General features: G+C 56.9%; 1 protein-coding gene across 2 annotated transcripts in view; it reads right to left on the bottom strand.

Moving 5' to 3' along the window:
* Positions 1-20,849, bottom strand: part of STX1A (syntaxin 1A) — an 83,259-nt gene that overhangs the window by 42,453 nt on the left and 19,957 nt on the right. The gene's annotated exons all lie outside the window — the stretch shown is intronic.

Here is a 20,849-nt window from a genome sequence, read left to right as displayed (position 1 = left end):
GTTACCACGTTCAGAGGAGGGAGAACCAGGACCAACAGCACAGCTCAAGGCAGACGGACAGCCAGGCAGCACCACAGCGCCGCCCAGCCCTGCACCGCTTGGCCAGACAGCCCAGCCAAACCCCATCCACGGCTGCCTACGCCAACCAACGGCCTTTTTCTCTGCATGCTGCACCTGGCCACGTCCTGCAACACACGATGTTCTCCATCTCCTTCCCCACACCGCCCGGACACCACAGGAACAAGGAACAACGGGGAATACGCAGCAGCATCACACTGGACAAGGACGTGACATCCGCCAGCGGGAGCAGCGCTGCTGATCCCACAGTGCCCGTGCACAGCCAGCTCCAGAGAGGTGAACCTCCACAATGGCTTTTGGCAAAAAAGTCCATCAATTTCACACTGAAAACACTATCCAGAGCAGTAATAATTAAGGTTAGCACCGCCTTTCTGTATCGATTATATACACGAACACTGGCAAGGAGAGCAGTCACCCTCCTGGCACACTCAGTATCTCATCTGGCACAAGCCCATTTCCTCTTAACATTAATTATTACACATTAGGAGCCTGCAAAGTTTTAATAGTCAATTCCAAAGCTCTTCCTAGTTGTTTCAGCATCTTCCTCCTACCAAAGCATGGTGGGACCTTCTGCCCCCACGCTGTGGAAGACACCGTGCAGTAGAAGTCCCCAGCCCCCCGGCCAGAGCTCCTGCACCCGACAGCATGGACAGGATGAGAGGAAACGGCCTCAAGTTGCGCCAGGGGAGGTTGAGGTTGGATTTAGGAACAATTTCTTCCCCAAAGGGCTGTGGGGCATTGGAACAGGCTGCCCAGGGCAGTGCTGGAGTCACCATCCCTGGAGGGTTGGACAGACGGACATGAGGTTCTCAGGACATGGGGCAGTGCCAGGGGTGGGTTATGGTTGGACTCAATGATCTTGAGGGGCTTTTCCAACCAAAATGATGCTGTGATTCTATGAGAGAGGGGAGTCAGGACCTTTTCCCACCGCCAATGCTTTCCCCGAGCAGACACAAGCGTGATGCTGGGCGGCACAGGGGGCAGGACACGGCTTGCGGTGTTGGCCCTTTCTCCACCAGCAAGGGGGGATGTCATCGTAGCGCCTTTTATCTAGTGCATTCCCAGTGCTTGCTCCAAGCCACACATCTAACAATGATTTAACAAGCCCTTAGCAGGTGCCACATCCCCTCAGAAAGCAGAGGACGTGCACCCTGGCATGCGGCAGCGTTTGTCAGCACCGTGACTGTGGCAGTGGGCTTTGCCTGCTCGTTCTGACACCTGCACAGCTTCCACAGGAGCTATTTGTGTCCACCCGCCGTGTGGTCTTTGTCGAGGGCTGGGGAGAGAGGAAAGGGGAGGCGAGTGGGACGCAGGAGCCGCAGCCCCGGACAGATGCTCCGGCAGCAGTGGGTGGTGCAGGTGAGCATCACTGCAGCAGGCTCATCCCGTGGCCAACCTGCAGTGTCCCCAGCCACACGAGCTGCTTGAGAGCAGATCTGCCCCAGGCTGGGCTTTGGGAACCCCCAAAGGGCCGTCCAGAAGGAAGACATGGAATCACCCCACATCTGGAAACCAAACCTGCCAACCCCCTTCCCACCCCCAGCAGCAGCAGCACCTGCACGGCCCAGCGTGAGCCTGTGCCAGCGTGGGACCCGCTCAGCAGAAAGCCAAGGAGCCTGCACAGCATCCGCCTTGGGAGATGAGGTGAGAGCGCATCTCAGCACCAGGAACCAGGCCCTGGGAACAGCTCCGGGCTGGCAGCCCGCGCCGGCTGCTGCACCCACCCCTCCTGGGAACGTTTTGCCTGTGCAAAGCAGGGTGGATTTTGCATTTGCATTCATTCAGCCATACGAGTTATGACCCCCCAGACACATGTAACAAAGGAGAGGTTTCCAAGCTCCACGTCTCACCAAGCCAGAATTTGCTGCCTAAAACTCCAGGTCACACTTTAAACAAACTTGGACAATTCAGAAGTTAGTGCCTTCACGTAACTTGACTTGGTGTTTTACAGAATTCAAAGTCTGGAAGCAGGAAACAGTTACTGGCTGAACACCAATCCTGACGGGCAAGCACCACGGTCCGCTTGTGGAAATGGAGCAAGGCGGCTCCAGGCTCAGCGCCCCGCTGCCCCCGGTGCCGACGCAGCCATCTGCAAGGGACACCGTGGCAGCTCACAAAAGCCCCTTTCCATCATGACATTCTGGATTTTTCACTTAACAAATTACTTCAATCAAAAAATAGGTGTTTATTTCCATTCGCAGTGAGCGGATGGGATGCCATTCCCAGCCACTCCATCCCGGCAGTCGCCACCTTCCCAGCAGACGTGTGCTGAGCTGTGGGCAGCGCCTGCTCCCCATGGGAACCCTTTCAGCAAGCTACTGGTTTCTTCACTCCAGGCTGCTGAAAGAAACAGCTCAGAGCTTCTTCAGTGAGAGGTTCAGATGCTGTGAGCAACACCCTGTTCAGAGCTGGTCCAGAGCTGAGTCCACCATGGACATGGAGCTACGGTGGTGTAGGTTGATGGCTCCTTTTAGACAGCATTTTTTCACATAAAACTGAACAACAGGACAATGAAATAAGCATATGATTGAGGGTTTAGATACGGCTTCATTTGATTTGCAATTAAGAGCAAAAATTAGACAGCCTTCCAAAGCTAAATCTTGAGAGCAACTCCAGTTGACGTGGCTCCACCAGTGCAGAAGTGGAGCTGCTGAGCAGGATCTTAAAACTCCGAGGAAAATAAGGTAGGTGATGTTCTGCTTATGTTCTTCAATCTGCCTTCCCACCAGGCTGCTTTCCTGGAGCACCATAAGCTATTAAAAGCCCTCGCAGTACTCTCAAGGCACAGAATTATCTTCCAGACTGGGAGCTCCAGATTCCTTTTCGTCCTGGTGAGATATATAATCCACACATGGTGCCATTACCCACTCGAAGCACCATCTCCGTAAGAACACAGATGGATGCCAAGAATAAGGCACTTCTTATAGCTGCAGCATTTTTAAGAGGCGTTACCATGCCTTGCATAAAACTGTCCTAATTTCTGACTCGGTTGAACACACAGAAGTCACTCGGCTGCATCCTTCCCAAAGCCTACACCTGTACAGAAAAACCCCACATTCTCACATACATAGAAAAATGGGCATTAGCATGGACACAGTGGCTTTTTCTTCATGATTGAAACCCTTTAAGCTCTCAATGGAAAAGCTGTTACTACACATATCATTTCCAAGCGCTTTGCGCAAAGCGCTCCTCAGCGGAGGATGCAGCACAGTGTCAGCTTCTGCCTCCCCACAGCCGGTGCTCTCACGGGTGGCCCCGCGCCCAGAAGAGCCTCTACCCCCGATCCTGTGAGTCGGCACGAGGGTTGAATTCTCCTTCATCAAAGATCGGGAGGGGGGGTGACAAGAAGCGAAGCTGAGCCCCCGGTGGTCTCCTGGGCTGAGGAGGCAGAGGGACGACGCTCTCCAGCACACAGGACACAGCCCGGCTGCCTGCGTTTGCAGAGCGGATTGAGCGCCTGCTCTCTGCTGCTCCTCAGACAGAAAGGGGGCCTTTCAACGGTGGCACCTCTTCTCAAAACCTCCCCACTGTGCTCAAAAGAGCGAGAAAGGAAAGGACCAGGGGAGGTCACACCAGTTATGGCTTTGGCCAGCGAAGAGAACTTTGTAACTTCAGCCTCATTTCTTCACTGGAAAAGCCTCAAAGAGAAGGCCTGGGATGTGTGCGCATGGCGCCCTGCAGGGAGGCGCCAGCACGGGCTTTCCAACGAGCCAAAGGCACAGAAAACCCTCCAGTGAGCCTGTCCTTGCTCTGCTTCCGACACAGAAACCTCTTAGGAGAAACCTGTGGTTTTCTACCCACTGATTAATCGAGGCGACCACAGAAACAAACTGCAATGTCGTCTCATCTTTGCTTTTTGCTCTGGATCAGCACTAACGCACACCGAGCTGCCCGGCTGCTCTCGGGCTCCAGAGACCCCTCCAGGCCGCAGCTCCTCTGGAGCTCAGTGCTCTGTATCCTCTTTCTTCTGAGCCTCTTATGATCACATCTTTTAAGGCAGCACTTCATTTAAGAGATTTAAGGCCAATAATCTCTTAAAGTGGAAATTAAGACCTGAAGGTAAAAACAGTGAACTTGAAACCTTTCAGCACAACCTGGCCAGCTGGAATAGCCCAATTGTTTATTACAATTTTTGAAATATTAATGCAACTCTAAACCTTTCCATGTTGCAGTAAAAAGCCAAGCACTATTCAAAGCATCAACCACGGTCATGGAACAAGTGATGGTTTCATGGCTGGAACTGACACGGGCTCAAGTCTGGAAGGTGGGCACAGCAGGATGTTATTATCTTCCACCAGTACCTCCCCAGCAGCTGTTCCCTTCCTGCCTGTGATTAGAGGGACAGAGGAAGACGTTTTAACACTCGTATCCAACACTTTTGACCAGACCCAAGAGAGAAAGGCCTCCAGCAGGCTCCGCCTGGGGCCAAGGAGCTGACAGCTACAAGAACGTCAACAAAGAAGCCTTCGGGTTGTAGGAAATGGCAGACGTGCCCCTGCACACACACGCACACTCACCGGCTGCTTCGGAGACAGTGTCCATCAAAACAGACTAAAACAACATCGAGAGCATTTCAATGAACATCTCTGATCTGACTTGTCTCAGATGGGGCCAGTGAATGGGCCAGGTGCCCATGGGGGGTCCTCCACGTGGGCACAGTGCCATATTGTTACAATAAACCCCCAAAACTCTGCTGCATGGGATCCGCCGTGGGACAGCTCCTGGCTCTGTAACTCACACGGGGTGACGGAAACGAGACAGCACAACTCAGACTAGATATTCGGAAGAAATGTTTTACGGTGAGGGTGGTGAGAGCCTGGCCCAGGTACCCAGAGAGGTGGTGGCTGAACCATCCCTGGAGACATCCCAGGCCAGGCTGGACGGGGCTCTGAGCAACCTGAGCTGGTGAAGATGTCCCTGTCATGGCAGGGGGGGCACTGGATGGTCCTTTCCAACCCAAACTGTTCTATGATTCTATGGTAAGTGTCAGGCCCAGGCAGCAACTGCTATAGGAAATTCTTGAGTCAATGCATCTCTTGATGGCCCCCAACCCTGAGTCAACAGGGAGACTGGAGGGACATGGAGGAAGCAGAAAGGCTCTGGGGGCCACTGGGCACATCCAAGGCCTTGCACAAACAGGCTACACGCGCACCTGCCCAAAATAGGGAACAGCCATGTTTTTACCCCAGGGACAGAACACCACTGCTGTTCCCTAAGGCAGAGAGCGAATCTAGTGCAGAGATACAGAACAATGCTAGTTAAGGAATAATCAGATTTCTCGCTCATCCTGCGCTCCTCCTTGCAGCTTTCACCACGTCCAGGATGAGGTTTCACTTTGTCCTGGATAAAAAGTCTTCTGATCCTTATTGACACGACATGGCTGGACTCAGTACCCCGAGTACTGGGCAACCCCCCTCAGCCGAGACCAACGGGAGCTCAAAGCACAAGAGCAGCAACACCTCCCCAGGGGCAGCGCTTTCCAAGAGCAGGGGCAGCACTTTCCAAGAGCAGGCGCAGCGCTTTCCAAGAGCAGGGGCAGCGCTTTCCAAGAGCAGGCGCAGCGTCCCACAGCGGTTCCCATCTCACCTCTGTGCCCACAGCTGCTCTTCTCGCCATGACCACGTTGTACAAGCAGCAGCATCAGACATTCCCATTTCCAGAGCCTGTCTGTGCGCTGCCACCAGTGCAGGACACCACGGTCACCGCCTCCCCGGCTCCTCCGTGCCACCCTTGTAAACGAGAGGAGCCCTACATCCCTTCCCAGGCACAGTCACCTTAGATTTACAGGTCAAAATGTCACTACCAGCACCACTACCAACCCCTGGCAGTTATCTGAGCAACAAATGATGGATCACTCTCCTATTAGAAGTGCACAAAGAAGTGGTTCGCAAAGGGCTGGAGGCTGGAAATAAATAATATCTGCACCAGACAGCCCTCGGCTGTGTGCACATCAGTATTTACAGATCAGAAGCCAAGTTCTGATCTGTTGGATTCTACACCAGTTGATTAATTATTTACCTCAGAGCTAATTAATCATCCATTAACTCTTCGTGAGCTCTTCTACCAGTAGGGTACACTCAGGAAGTGACTCAATAAATGCTTCTAACATCTACAGCTTCATACAATTAAGAAGAAAAATCTTTGATGGGAGAGCCCCAGGCCAGCAACCAGAGCGGGCCACATCCCCCCGGCATCTTATCTCCTTTCCCTGGCAATTATTTGGCCTCATCTGATCCTTCATTATCTGCTATGTGGTGTCACAACAGAATGCTTCTCCAGACACTGATTTTCTTCTTTTACTTGCAACCAAAGCAGCTCTTTCATTTGCATTTTTGCTAATAATCTGATAACTTGATTAGAAAAACACAGTTCTCCTCCACCTCTGTGGGGCCTGGAAACTCATTAACGGCGCTGGGAGATTGCAAGAAACTTAAACTTATTAAGCAGGCTCTGCTGGCATTAAAACCAAGCTCAAAATGTATGCTGCCTGTCTTCAGAAAACATTTGTCTCCAGTGGAGCCACAGAAACGGAGCTGGGACCACAGGCAGGTCTGCAGGGCCACGGGCAGAGAAACGCCACCCAGGGGAGGCGCTCAGGCCACACGAATCCATGTTCTCCTCTCGAGAGCCTTCAAAACCAGCGCTGCTCGGCCCGAGCCCCCGCAGCCAGCCTGCCGCAAACTGCCATCGTCTTTAGAGTTGCTCAAAAAAATGCAAACTAAAGGCCCCCCCAAGCCCCAAAGGTCTCAGGTTTATGCTGGTTCTGCTATGACACCATAGCTCATCACTACTTTGCTTCCCATGTGAAGTCCCTGCATCAGCATCCGCCAGCAACGTGCAGGCTCCCCACTGCTATTTGCCTCCATTGATAACCGCAGTTGCTTTTGTCAGAGGAGCTTCCTTTTCTACTTAATTTGAGGCTGCAACTCAGTGGATTTCCTGGATGGTAGAAGTGCTGCGAGAAGAAAAGTCCCCCAGTAACTTTGCATCAAGATCGTCCATCTCCAGCTCCTGCGATGCTCACGTTCTGCCACCTCTGCTGCACGTGTCTCCAGACACACTCTGCTCCCACGTGCAGGGTGTTTCCCACGCACCATTCACTTCAGTGCACTCACTGAACTGGGACCTCAGACTGGGATGTTTAAGGGGATTAAGTGTCCCGCATGTGGCTGACGGGTCCCTGACTGGAGGCCCTTGACTGCCTGCACTATGGTGTGACACCGCTGCCACATGGGGCTCAGCCCCAGTCCCCCAGTAACGTCACCTGCCTCTCTGGGGCCCAAAACACTCGTGTGAGGGTCCTTTGAGCAGCAGGATGCAGGAGCTGGTCACCTGCTATGTGCAGCTCTGCAGGCTCAGTGCTGGAGAAAGTCCATGTCCATGGCATGGGGGAAGAAGCCAGGGGACACGCTGGTCCAGATTTGGAAGGCACATGAAGCCAAGCCCCCACAGAAACATCAAATCACAGAATAGTTTGGATGGGAAAGGACCTTCCCAGCTCCCCCAGTGCCCCCCCTGCCATGAGCAGGGACATCGTCACCAGCTCAGGTTGCTCAGAGCCCCGTCCAGCCTGGCCTGGGATGTTTCAGGGATGTTTCCCCTCTAGGCACGTCTGGAGATGGCAAAGGAGGAGCTCCCAGTCATACCCAGTAACATCACAGAGATGTGTCCCTGGTGTGTGGGTGGCAGAGCTGGTGACCACCCACGGGGATGTCCATGCACACACCACGGGAGGGCTGACCAAGACCCCGCTGGTGTCTGCACGGGAGGGAGCAGGGCTGGAGAGCTGCAGCTCCCAAAGGCAGGAGGAACAGCCTGCACCTGCCTGCAGGTGCTCCCCCCAGCACCACCCCTGCAAAGCATCAGGCCACCCTACCAGCGGAGATGTCGAGCCCTCGCTGTGCAGGCAGCTCAGTGCAGGCAGCGCTGTGCAGGCAGCGCTGTGCAGGCAGCTCTGTGCAGGCAGCTCTGTGCAGGCAGCGCTGTGCAGGCAGCCCAGTGCAGGCAGCCCAGTGCAGGCAGCCTAGTGCAGGCAGCTCACTGCAGGCAGCTCAGTGCAGGCAGCTGAGTGCAGGCAGCCCTGTGCAGGCAGCCCAGTGCAGGCAGCGCTGTGCAGGCAGCCCAGTGCAGGCAGCTCTGTGCAGGCAGCTCAGTGCAGGCAGCGCTGTGCAGGCAGCGCTGTGCAGGCAGCCCAGTGCAGGCAGCTCTGTGCAGGCAGCCCAGTGCAGGCAGCTCTGTGCAGGCAGCTCAGTGCAGGCAGCGCTGTGCAGGCAGCCCAGTGCAGGCAGCTGAGTGCAGGCAGCTCAGTGCAGGAGTGCAGGCAGCTGAGTGCAGGCAGCCCTGTGCAGGCAGCGCTGTGCAGGCAGCCCTGTGCAGGCAGCTCAGTGCAGGCAGCTCAGTGCAGGCAGCTGGGCTCTGCCTGCCCAGGCTGGAGCCGCAGCTGCTGGAGCAGGACAGCTCCGAATCAACAGCTCCCAGGCACTTGCCAGGAGGCAGAGCCCCATCACCCAGCTCTCTGCAGGGCTCCCAGTTAACAGCAAATGGGCAGCAGTAACCCCCGTGACGATTAATCGCCTTCCTGGCTTGCAGGGAAACGGTTCTTTCCAACACAACAGTTATTCCCAGCCACCCCCGTGCAGCTGCAGCTGCACCCACACACCCGGGCAGGACGCACAGCAGGCAGCAACGGGGCTGAGGCAGGAGCCCCCAGCTCAGAGCCGCGGGTGCCGCAGGAGCGCGGCAGCAGAGACCCCGCAGAGAGGGGCTGGCGCGGCAGCGTGGGCAGCAGCTCCGTGCTGGCGGTGGGCGGTGTCATGAGGCAGTCAAAACGGGGATTTTTTAGGGATTTAGGGGGAAAGACAAGATATTTTCTGCGTGAATATTTTCTCCTAAAACAAGCACTGAAAATATTTGGAATGACATTCAAACACTTGATTACTGCAGCAATTCCATAAAATACACAGCAGCATTGTGTTAACTACCTTTGAAAACCAAGAACAGGATTATATTCCAAACCTTCCCCTAAAAATACATATTTTTTTTTGCCTTACTGCACTGTAATATTAGGCCACACTTCCGTATGCTGTATTTGAGCACTGAGTAAAATATTGGTTTGGGTTTCCAAGCCAAGAGCAGAGATTCTCTCTATTTTCAGACTTCTTTATTTCCCATTTTTCAAGCACAGCGGTTTCGGCACCTTTGGGTGCAGATCCTGGTGCCGCACAACCCTGCTGCCGTGCAACAGGCCAGCACAGCCGAACCGACCGTCCCACCAGCCCATTCTGAGCATCTCCTTCTTAGGTCACAGGCATCTCCTCAGCACTTCCAGCAGCACTGTCAGCGCTGCCTGAACAACTCCAGCCCCATTCCTGAAGGCCCAAAGGAGGCTCAGCAGTGAGCACCCACTGCAGACAGCTGGGAAGGGTGGCAGGTCCTGCCAGAGCCGGGCAGATGTGCGCAGCAGCTGGGTTCACCATGGGCCAGGGCAGAGCAGCTCAGTTCACTGGTTCCTGCACCTGGGTCTGGGCAACCCCTGGTATCGGTCCAGGCTGGGGATGAAGGGATGGGGAGCAGCCCTGAGGAGAAGGACTTGGGGTGCTGGGGGAATGAAAGATTGGCCATGAGCCAGCAACGTGCACTTGCAGCCCTGAAGGCAAATGGTGCCCTGGGCTGCATCCCCAGCCCCGTGGGCAGCAGGTCAGGGAGGGGACTGTCCCCTGTGCCCCGCTCTGTGACACCCCCTGCAGTGCTGGTCCAGCTCTGGGTCCTCAGCACAGGACACACACGGACCTGCTGGAGAGGGGCCAGAGGAGCCCCAGGAATGACCCGAGGCTGGAACAGCTCTGCTGGGGACAGGTGAGAGAGCTGGGGGTTCAGCTGGAGAAGAGAAGCTCCGGGAGACCTTAGTGTGGCCTTTCCGGACTTAAAAGGGGCTGACAAGAATGATGGGGACAGACTTTTGAGCAGGGCCTGTTGCGATAGGACAAGTGGGGGAGATTCAGGCTGGACATGAGGAAGGAATTGTTGCCCTGAGGGTGGTGAGAGCCTGGCCCAGGTTGGGCAGAGAGGTGGTGGCTGAACCATCCCTGGAGACATCCCAGGCCAGGCTGGACGGGCTCTGAGCAACCTGAGCTGGTGAAGATGTCCCTGTCATGGCAGGGGGGGCACTGGGGGAGCTGGGAAGGGCCCTGCAACCCAAACTGTCCTATGATTTCCCAGCCTGAACCACTCAGACACTGGCCACACTGTTTCCTGCATTGTTTTTTTGAGGACATCTCTCCACCAACGACTGTCAGGGTGGGACAGGCTCTCCGTCCCGACAGCCACCCACCCGACAGCAAACCCATGCCCAGCGGGGCTTGTCCAGCCAGGTGCTCCCTGGCTGCCCGCAGGTTTCTCCCAGAGCTGCTCCCATCACCACCCCCCCCGCTCTCCCACCGGCACCTCAGCTGTTGGCCCTTTGGCCGCTCCCCCAGTTTCTCCTCGACATCTTTATCAGTTGATGCACATTGTTCTAAAACCATGGACAGCCCAACTGGCTGCAGCACTTGTGTCCGTTCACACAACACAGCAGACACAGTGACTCCCCATTTCCCACCTGACATGACACAACCCCACGGGCAAGAGGAGCCACTTCTGGCCACTTTAGCCCTCTCTAGCACAGTCTCCCATGTTGCAGCCATGGTCTCAACTTCTTGACATGGTCATCTACCTACCCAGCCCAGCACCTGTGCCAGGCACCTGTCCCACCTCCTCCTCCAGACTCAGCCCACATGTGCTCCTTGCTGGGCTCCTGTTTCTAAACACTGTAAACGTCCTCAGGGTCCTTCAGTGCTGAGATTTCCTGCCCCATCTACCTGCTTCCTCCTACCACTTGCTTAAAATCTCCACTTTAATCAGCTCCTCCTCTCTTGTGTTCCACCTGGCACACAACCACGCACGCCGCCCCGCAGCGTGCAGGCCACGCTCACCCAAAGGCGCACGCGCTGCTGCTGTTTTCCCACCTGCCCAAGACCCAAGAGCTTTTTACCAGTTATTCCTCCCCCCCGCTACTTCCAACAGTTTCCAACGCACCATCTCTGACTTTTTCATCTCTCCGTAAATTAGCTAGAGCTTTGAAAGCCAGTTCTTGGAATCCCCCTGCAGCAGGAGTCCCTTGCCTGCAGAGGTGATGCTGTGCACTCAGGAGATCACAGGACCACCGGCCACCCTCCTCTCCTCCCCCTGCAGCCCTGCCCTGCTCCGCCAGCCAGACCCAGGCTGCCCCCTGCTCTCCGCATGCCTACAAAGCACAAAGTCACAGCATGCAGTGAAGTAATCCTGGGAAAGGACAGCAAAGGATTTATGGCTTGCTCATCTCAGCCCGCCTAAACTCATTTATCCAAATAAGGGATTATCCCCGGTGTCAATACTGAGACAATGGAGATTCAGCGAGAGAGAGCTGCGCTCCAGCTGCAGAGCTGCGGGCTTTGGATGAGCTCTGCTAGAGAGCACCCGACCGCACCCAGGGGTCTCTGTCCCTCTCGCCTGTGCGGGCGGCACCCCCCGCCCTGTGCGCTGTGCCGGCCCGCCGAGGGCAGGCTGGCGCGCCGAGCCGCGTGCTGGGACACACGGCGCAGTGCAGCGGGGACACGGTCCCAAGGAGCACCGGCGCTGCAGAACCAGGCGCACCGGCGTGCAGGGCAGGGCTCGCTGCGCAGCCGCTGGGTTGCAAACCCTCATCTCACCATTCGCTTTTCCCAGCACCTCCCGAAGCAGCCCCGCGTTTCTGTTCTTCCACCGTTTGGCCTTTCAGCCCCCCATCACCTGCCTCCCCCGCCAACACAAAGCCGGGGAGATAAAAGCATTAGAAATTGCAGTAATTTTCATGCCATGTGGAGCACAGAGGGGATGGGATCCTGGCTGCTGTAAGCAGATGAGAGAAACTCAGGCTGGAGCCAAAAGCAACGCCCAGGAGCAGAGCCGCTGCACGGTACATCATCATGTCAACCAGCGCACGGCCCGGCGGGCTCGGTGCTGCACCCGACTGCTGCCCGCGGGAGCAGGACCAGGACAGGGACCGTCCCTGTGCTGGGAATGGGGAGGCCAAACCTCGAATCCTGGGGCAGTTTTGGGCCCCTCACACCAAGAGAGGCCTTGAGGTGCTGGAGCGAGTTGAGAGAAGGGAACGGAGCTGGTGAGGGGCTGGAGCACAAGTGTGATGGGAGCGGCTGAGGGAGCTGGGGGGTTCAGCTGGAGAACAGGAGCTGAGGGGAGACCTTCTGATCTCTGAACTGCCTGAAAGGAGCTTGGAGCCAGGGGGGTCGGGCTCTGCTCCCCAGGAACAAGCGCCAGGAGCAGAGGAAACGGCCTCAAGTTGCGCCAGGGGAGGGTGAGGTTGGATTTAGGAACAATTTCTTCCCCAAAGGGCTGTGGGGCATTGGAACAGGCTGCCCAGGGCAGTGCTGGAGTCACCATCCCTGGAGGGCTGGACAGATGGACATGAGGTTCTCAGGACATGGGGCAGTGACAGTGCTGGGTTAACACTTGGACTCAATGACCATGAGAGTCTCTTCCAACCAAAATTATTCTATGATTCTATTTCTCTTCTCTGCTTGGAATCCAGGGACCAGCTGGCACCAACCACTACGAACCCGGCCAGGAGAGGCAGGAGAGCCCAAGGAGGCAGCAACCCAGCCTGCGAACCCATCGCTTGCTGGAAGACCTCCAGCCTGGCCAGCCTGCTGGGCAAGAGGACTAAGCTCCTCCAGCCAGAGCTGCCAGGGGCACAGCTGCCAGATCCCCCCTCATTTTTGCTCCTTTCCCTTCTCCTCCATCTTTCCAACCTCCCAGGCCAAACAACCCAGGCTGCAGGAGGCAGCAGGTGGCCTCGCCATGCAGCCAGCACTGCGGCGTGGCACAGCCAGGACACCGCGTGGCACAGCCAGGACACCGCGTGGCACAGCCAGCACACTGCGTGGCACAGCCAGGACACCGCGTGGCACAGCCAGCACTGCAGCGTGGCACAGCCAGCACATCGCATGGCACAGCCAGGACACCGCGTGGCACAGCCAGCACACCGCGTGGCACAGCCAGCACACCACGTGGCACAGCCAGCACACCGCGTGGCACAGCCAGCACACCACGTGGCACAGCCAGCACATCGCGTGGCACAGCCAGCACATCGCGTGGCACAGCCAGTACCACGCGTGGCACAGCCAGCACACCACGTGGCACAGCCAGCACACCACGTGGCACAGCCAGCACACCGCGTGGCACAGCCAGTACCACGCGTGGCACAGCCAGGACACCGCGTGGCACAGCCAGCACTGCAGCGTGGCACAGCCAGCACCACGCGTGGCACAGCCAGCACACTGCGTGGCACAGCCAGGACACCGCGTGGCACAGCCAGCACACCGCGTGGCACAGCCAGCACCATGGCGTGGCACAGCCAGTACCGCGCGTGGCACAGCCAGCACACCGCGTGGCACAGCCAGCACTGCAGCGTGGCACAGCCAGCACACCGCGTGGCACAGCCAGTACCACGCGTGGCACAGCCAGCACACCGCGTGGCACAGCCAGGACACCGCGTGGCACAGCCAGTACCGCGCGTGGCACAGCCAGCACACCGCGTGGCACAGCCAGCACACCGCGTGGCACAGCCAGCACACCGTGTGGCACAGCCAGGACACCGCGTGGCACAGCCAGCACACCGCGTGGCACAGCCAGCACACCGCGTGGCACAGCCAGCACACCGTGTGGCACAGCCCTGGCGCGGGTCAGCCCTGCCTGCCCCCCAGCCACAGCTCAAGGATCAGCCGAGGCTGGAGAGCCCAAGGAGAGGAGACGTAAGGTAGGGAGCTGAGCCAAATCAGCAGACAGACAGGAGAAGCCAGTGGAGAAGACATGAGGGTGCAATGGGCAGCGGGGCTCGTGTCCCTGTACCCCCAGGGCCACTCACCTCCTGCCGGCCACTTGATGCCAAAGCCCAAGAGAGGGGAAGCAAGCGAGAACAGGGGCTATGCTGCTGCGAGACGCGAGTCGGGGAGCCACGGGAGCTCTCCTGCACTACAACAGGAGCAGTCAAACCTGTCAGCAAGGACGCGCTCTGTTCCAAAATGCGCCTCCTCGGAGGGCACTGCCATGCACCACGCAACGGGCACTGAGGTGCAACGGGGTACACAGCACAAAGGAGATAGAGTTTTTCATCAGAAGCTGCACCATGTGGCAGCAATAACATGTCTTCCAGGAGTGCCACTGTTTGGTCTAAATTAAGCGCCAAATAATTACAGAGCAGCTGATTTTCTTTTTTTTTTTTTATGGTGCAATGAATCAGACTACGGTTAATTGATATTTACTCTGCATTCACTTGGTGTCGCGGATCACCCACCGCTGTTCTGGATGACAGAGCAGACAATAAGCACCAGTGATCACAAAGCTCGAGAATGCACGGGGCTTGCACGGGAAAATGGAATCTCACCTGGGCCGACACGTGGCGCGTCAAGGGGACACAACAGAAAAGCCACAGGGGCACAAGGGAGAGAGGACAGACCTGCAGCTCCCGCAGCCCCGGGAGCCGCTGCAGCTCGTCCTGCTCCCAGCGGGTACGGCACAGCGTGGGAGCCCCACACGGGCCGCGCCCAGCGGTGGCTGCGGCCGGGGCAGGACCAGCGGCAGCCCTGCACCCACACTGCCCCAGAGCCCTGCACCCACACTGCCCCCTGCACCCACACCGGCCCCTGTGCCGCCTGGACCCCCGACTCCCGCCGAATCGGTGCCGGGAGATGCTGGGCTGGTTTGGTGCCGCAGGGAAGCGTTTTGCCAGCTTGACCCCAGTTCCACCGGATCCTTTCAACAGTGCTCTGCAGAAGTACGCATTCCTGAAATATGAAGTGTCAATTTTGATCCGCACACTATAAACCTTAACAAAATAGGAATTAAGAAACCAATTTTTCCATAAAGATGTTAAAAAATCAAAGTCTGTAAACAAATACAGAAAAAAGATTATATGATATCCTAAATAATTCAAGTTAGTACTTTGAATTTTAACTGTAGAATTTCATTGGAAAGGGACCTTTTACAAGGCATGTAGTGAAAGGACAAGGGGTTATGGCTTTAAACTGAAAGACAGTAGATTGAGTTTAGATGTAAGGAAGAAATTCTCCCCCATGAGGGTGGTGAGACAGTGGCACAGGCTGCCCAGAGCAGCTGCGGGTGCCCCATCCCTGGAGTGTCCAAGGCCACGCTGGACGGGGCTCTGAGCAGCCTGCTCTGGTGGAACGTGTCCCTTCCTATGGCAGAGAGGTTGGAATGATATGATCTTTAGGGTCCCTTCCAACCCAAACCGTTCTACGATACATGAAGACACCGTGGAGGGCTGCACTGCCCGCTCTCCACACACCCACCTCCACAACCCAACGCGCAGCCAAACCTCCTGCCCACAGGCAGAGGTGCCACCACAAGCCACCGACCCTCGCTCTGCCCGTCTCCTTCAAACACCCATCGCGCCAGGTGTCCAGGCCCAGCACCCACCACCCGGGCACGGCAAACCCTGCCCCCCCACAGACACAACTGCCACGGGGCAGCGACATGACGAGGTAAGATAAGGGCAACCCGGTCTGAAAAGCTCAAGAAATGATGACCAACATCCAGGGCCCCCCAAAAACCCTTGAGACCTCATGCCTCAGGGTACCCCAGCCCTTTAAAACCAGAGCTGGGGTGGGTGACGGGGACAGGGAAGGCGGAGACTGTGCAAAGCCCTTGCGAAATGACCGAGCTGCTGCATAAACCTGACAGGATGATGCCAGAAGGGCAAACAGCTCTTTAAGCTAAATATATTTGTTCTTGGGATGACGTTGGTATGTAAATCGATCACAAACAGACTCAGGCTGGAAATGAGAAGATGTCTCCTGACCACTGGAGGTTAAGACCTAGAGTGGCTCTTCAACAAGAATCACCAGGAGAAGAAACAAAATTTGCTCAAGATGGAGGTGGAGAAATGTGTGAAATGGTGACGCAAAGGATCCCTGTGTGACACAGGGACAGGACGCAGCCACCTGAGGCAGTGCTGTGACCACGGGCATCATTAGCACAGCTCTGCGGGGGGTGCCCGAGCCAAGACCTGGAGCTGCTCTGCACGAAGTGCTGGGCCTCCCTGGCAGGCAGAGGAACGCTCCCCTCCCCAAACCAGGCACCTTCCAGTGTCTCCATCTCCCAGCAGGTTTGCTGCGCCAGCAGCGCCAGCAGAGCCACCCCTCGCCATGGCTGGATCAGCACGGGATGCAAAGCCAGCCCGAGATCACCTTCCCTCAGGGACCCGCCCAGAGGAGGAGGAGAAGCGGGGCCACCGGGAGGCAGGACACTGACAGCCAGGGCGGCCAGCGGCACCTCCTCCTCCTGCCCCATCCCTATGAGCGCCCGTGCGCGCCCCAAGAGGCTGAAGAACCATCCGTGTTGGTGGGATCCTGCCACTTGAGGAACCTGAGCATACATACATCTATGGGACCCGACTAGATGCATCCCAGAGTCCTGAGGGAATTGGCTGATGTAGCTGCCAAGTCACTCTCCGTGATATTTGAGAAGCCCTGGCAGTCAGGTGAAGTCCCTGGTGACTGGAAAAGGAGAAACATGGCACCCATTTCTAAAAAGCATAGAAAGGAGGAGCCCGGGACCGGCCAGCCTGCCAGCCGCAGCTCTGTGCCTGGGCAGACCATGGCACAGACCCTCCGGGAAGCTGTGCTGAGGCACATGGGGGACACGGAGCGGATTCGGACAGCCAGCACGGCTTCACCAAGGGCAAGCCCTGCCTGACCAACCCAGTGGCCTTCTATGATGGAGTAACTACCGCAGTGGACAAAGCAAGGGCTATGGATGCCGTCTGTCTGGACTCCTGTAAAGCCTTTGACATCCTCCACAACATCCTTCTCTCTGAATGGGAGAGGTGTGGAGGTGATGGGTGGACTGTTCAGTGGACGAGGAACTGGCTGGATGGACACACCCAGAGATGGTGGCACAATGTCTGGATGGACACTGGTGACAAGTGGTGTCCGTCACCGGTCCGTACTGGGACCAGAACTGTTTAACATCTTCATCAGTGACACAGTGGGATCAAGGGCACGCTCAGCAAGTTTGCAGATGACACCAGGCTGAGTGGTGCAGGTGACACACCTGAGGGACGGGATCCATCCAGAGGGACCCGGACAAGCTGGAGAAATGGGTCCATGCAAACCCCATGAGGTTCAACAAGGCCAAGTGCAAGGTCCTGCACCTGGGTCTGGGCAACCCCAGTACCAGCACAGACTGGGAGATGAATGGATGGATGGAGAGCAGTGCTACAGGGGACTGGGGGAAACTGCTGATGACAAATGTGATAAGAGCTGGCAGTGTGTGCCTGCAGCCCAGAAAGCCAAACAAATTCAGGCTTTTCAACAAAACCATTGCTTGACCTCCCAAAGGAGCATCACACGCACCCGAGCCCGAAGCCTCCAACGCAGCATGGCGGCCATTCCTGGTCTTCAAGGAAACCTCCTCTCTGCCCTGGTGGGACTGGGCACCAGGGGGAATGTGCCCCCAGAAAAAGCCCTGCACGGTGGGAAATGGAGCTAAGAGGGCACAGAACACAGTGCCCAAGGGCAGGTCCAGCAAGAACCAGCTGCAGCCTCCCCTCCCCCAGCAGCACCTGAACGGCATCTCAACTCCAAACTGCCTTTTGGCACTGGCCAGTGTTGCCTCAACACATCAGACAGAGACAAGCAGCTGCAGTTTGTGTCCCGGAGCACCTGGCACATCTCTGCCTGGAGACAGTCTGCTCAGAGTTACAGAGGCCACACTCCAAATAATGTAAAGCTCCTGCAGTGGACAGAGACCCTGAACAAAGCCACCCAGGACCTGCACCCTGGTGTCCAAAGCCACCGCTTTGATCCTGCACAGCCTAAAATATAAAACTGGAGGTCAAGTGCACATGCAACTGAACTTCCATCCTGGTTCAGAGCCATAATCGACCTGCTTCCAGGTCTGAAATATTTATTGGGTCTTCCAAAGCCTGCAGAGATGGACTGAGCTGACGGGCTGAAAGACATGACTTCACATTTGAAGATTTACGTTCCCAGGGCCAAATCATTCACTGAACAGCATCCGTTGCACAAGGCAGCGCTGAGGAGCCACAGAGCACGGCCGCGGGGAGGGATGCCGTGCGCGGAGAAGAAAAATGGCATAGAAGTCCTTCCCAACCACTCCTTCCCAACCGCTCCATCATTTAATTCCTCTCCAGCTAGTGACTTCTCATTGAAAGCCACCTCCTCGGGGAAGCGGCACGGACTGAGGACAAACACCAGGAACGACAAACACCAGGAATGACAAAAGATCCAGCAGCTCACTGGGAAGGGTTCTAGGAACAGGTTTATCAGGAGCTGTGACTCAAACCAGGAGTAGCAGCAGCAATGGCTCCATCCCAAGGAGGAATGCAGACCCTGGGCTGCTCCAGGCCCCCCAAGCCCTGACATGGTGCTCCACGGTGCGGACCCGCTCCGTGGGGACACCGTCCTGCCCCCGCCGGGCTGAGCCCCTCGCCGCGCAGGGGCTGCCACCTCGCCGGTGCGACGGCAAAGCCACCAGCCGCCCGCACACCAGGTGCCAAAGTCGGCCCGGGCAGCAGCGGCAGCGCAGCCCCGCCAGCAGGCTGCGCAGCCAGAGCCGGATCGGCACGGGGGACGAGCACCGTGACACGGACCCCGCCCAGCACCGGGGCCCCGCCAGCCCAGTGCGTAAATCCAGGACTCACAGGGCGTCCTGGACCTCACCTTTTTCTGCAAGAGGAGAGCACCACAGGCCTGACTCCACCTAAGCACACAGTCATTGAAGACACGGGTTCTGGTAGGACTGTACCTGTGGAGTCTATTAGAGACCCTGAAAAAACAGCAAGTGATTCAGCCAGCAGACTTGTACGACCATCCACCCATCCTCTCACTCAGCGCCCCAATGCCAACTCCGACCACTGTTCATCTGCTCCCCAGATTACCAGCTCAGCTCTGCCCTGATCTTCTGAAGCCCCACACCAATGTCCTCCAGCTCCAGAGGGACTTGCTGGGGGTGTTTAAGGTGTTTCTATCTCTTGACAGAGAAACTGCACCACACCCCGAATCGGGCTGCACCCTGCACTGCACATCTGCCTCCAGACAAGAATGAGCAGCCTGTGTCTTTCCTCTGACACCCAGGAGGATGGATGATTTCCTACCACCCTGTAGTGAAGGTTTCACGTGATGCTAAAGTGCTAAAGACAGTGGCACAGGCTGCCCAGAGCAGCTGTGGGTGCCCCATCCCTGGAGTGTTCAGGGTCAGGCTGGACGGGGCTCTGAGCAGCCTGCTCTGGTGGGAGATGTGCCTGCCCGTGGCAGGGCTTGGGCTGGATCATCTGTGAAGGTCCCTTCCAACACAAACCACTCTGTGATTCTGTGAGCCCAACTACCACTGAGCACCAGATGCCCCCACCGCACCTCCTGGACACACCACAATATTACAAAAGACTAATTTCTAAACAAGGTGTAGGCTCTTCTTTCGCTGCCCAAAGAGTCTTTGGCACTATAAACTGAATTTTCTACAATACCAAGGCAAGGTGACACTAAAGCAAAACCAGCAGCACTCCAAACATCCTGGATGCTTCTGGAAGTCACATCAATGTCGCCATACCTTGTTCACTGCAGATCTCAGACTTGCAAACAGATTATTATCTTTCAGGCCATGAGTGCGCTTTGCAGCCCAGCTCCGGCTCAGCCCTGCAGCCCCCGTGCCGCGGACGCTGCCCAGCCCAGCAGCCGGGAGCAAAGCAGTGACGGCTCCTCCCTGAAAACACCCACACGCTGCAAAACCTCACAGTGCGAGCCCAGACCAAAAGAGCCGGGAGGACAATTAAGCACCAGTCTGAGACGTGAATTCTCTTGAGAAAAGCCCTGGCTCCCAGGCTTGGCCAAGTGAATTTTAGCTGAGAAGCAGCTGCCAGGTGAGGGGAGCGTGAGACAATTCAGGAAGGGCCAGGTTCTTCCAAGCAATTAGCAATATCTACTGATTTGAAGTACGGCTGGACACAGTAAAATGTGTGTACGGACAACCCCCTGGGACCTCCAGAAACAATTCACAGTTGGATACAAGCAGACGTGGAATGGCACTGGGCCAATGAAGAGCAGTGGATGGGAGGGGTAGATGGCAAGACAGAGACCTGGTCTCAGCTCCCAGCCCCCTCAGCACACCCTTGTGCCAGGGCCACTGCAACCTGGAGGGCACAGGAAGCCTTTGGTTCCTCAGCAGTCGCCCACTGGCCTGTGGAAGTGACACCTGGGCCAAGGTCAAAGGCCCAGCAGCCCGGAGCCAACCTGCACAGCTGGCACTGCGGGAACCACGAGCCCCGCAACCTGCAGCACCACGAAGGAGGTGGGCAAAGGAGAGCCCACGCGGGCTCAAGGCAAGACTGACGGACAAGCTTGGGGCAGCAGAGATGTTCAGATGATGTGAGTCTGGCCAGGGTCCAGCCCCAGCCCCGCAGTCCAGCTGCTCCGATGAACAGCTCTGCTCAGCCCACCCTCCCTGGCGCAGCTCAGCACCGCGGTCCCGCGGGCGCCCAGCGCGGGGCTGCGGACACCGGAGCTCAAAGCCTCTGCCCTACGGAAGCCCAGCTGACCCCAGCAGCCCCAGGGGCTCTGCCAGAGCCAGCTCCTGCAGCCCCCAGGAGACGCACGGCTGGCACCTGGGGACAAGGGAGCTCAGCACCCACAGCTCTAACTCTGCCAGATCCTGCAGACTCC

This window comes from Streptopelia decaocto (assembly GCF_964273445.1).
Source record: "Streptopelia decaocto genome assembly, chromosome: 18".
Lineage (NCBI taxonomy): Eukaryota > Metazoa > Chordata > Aves > Columbiformes > Columbidae > Streptopelia > Streptopelia decaocto.
This window is presented reverse-complemented; position numbering and strand designations above follow the sequence as displayed.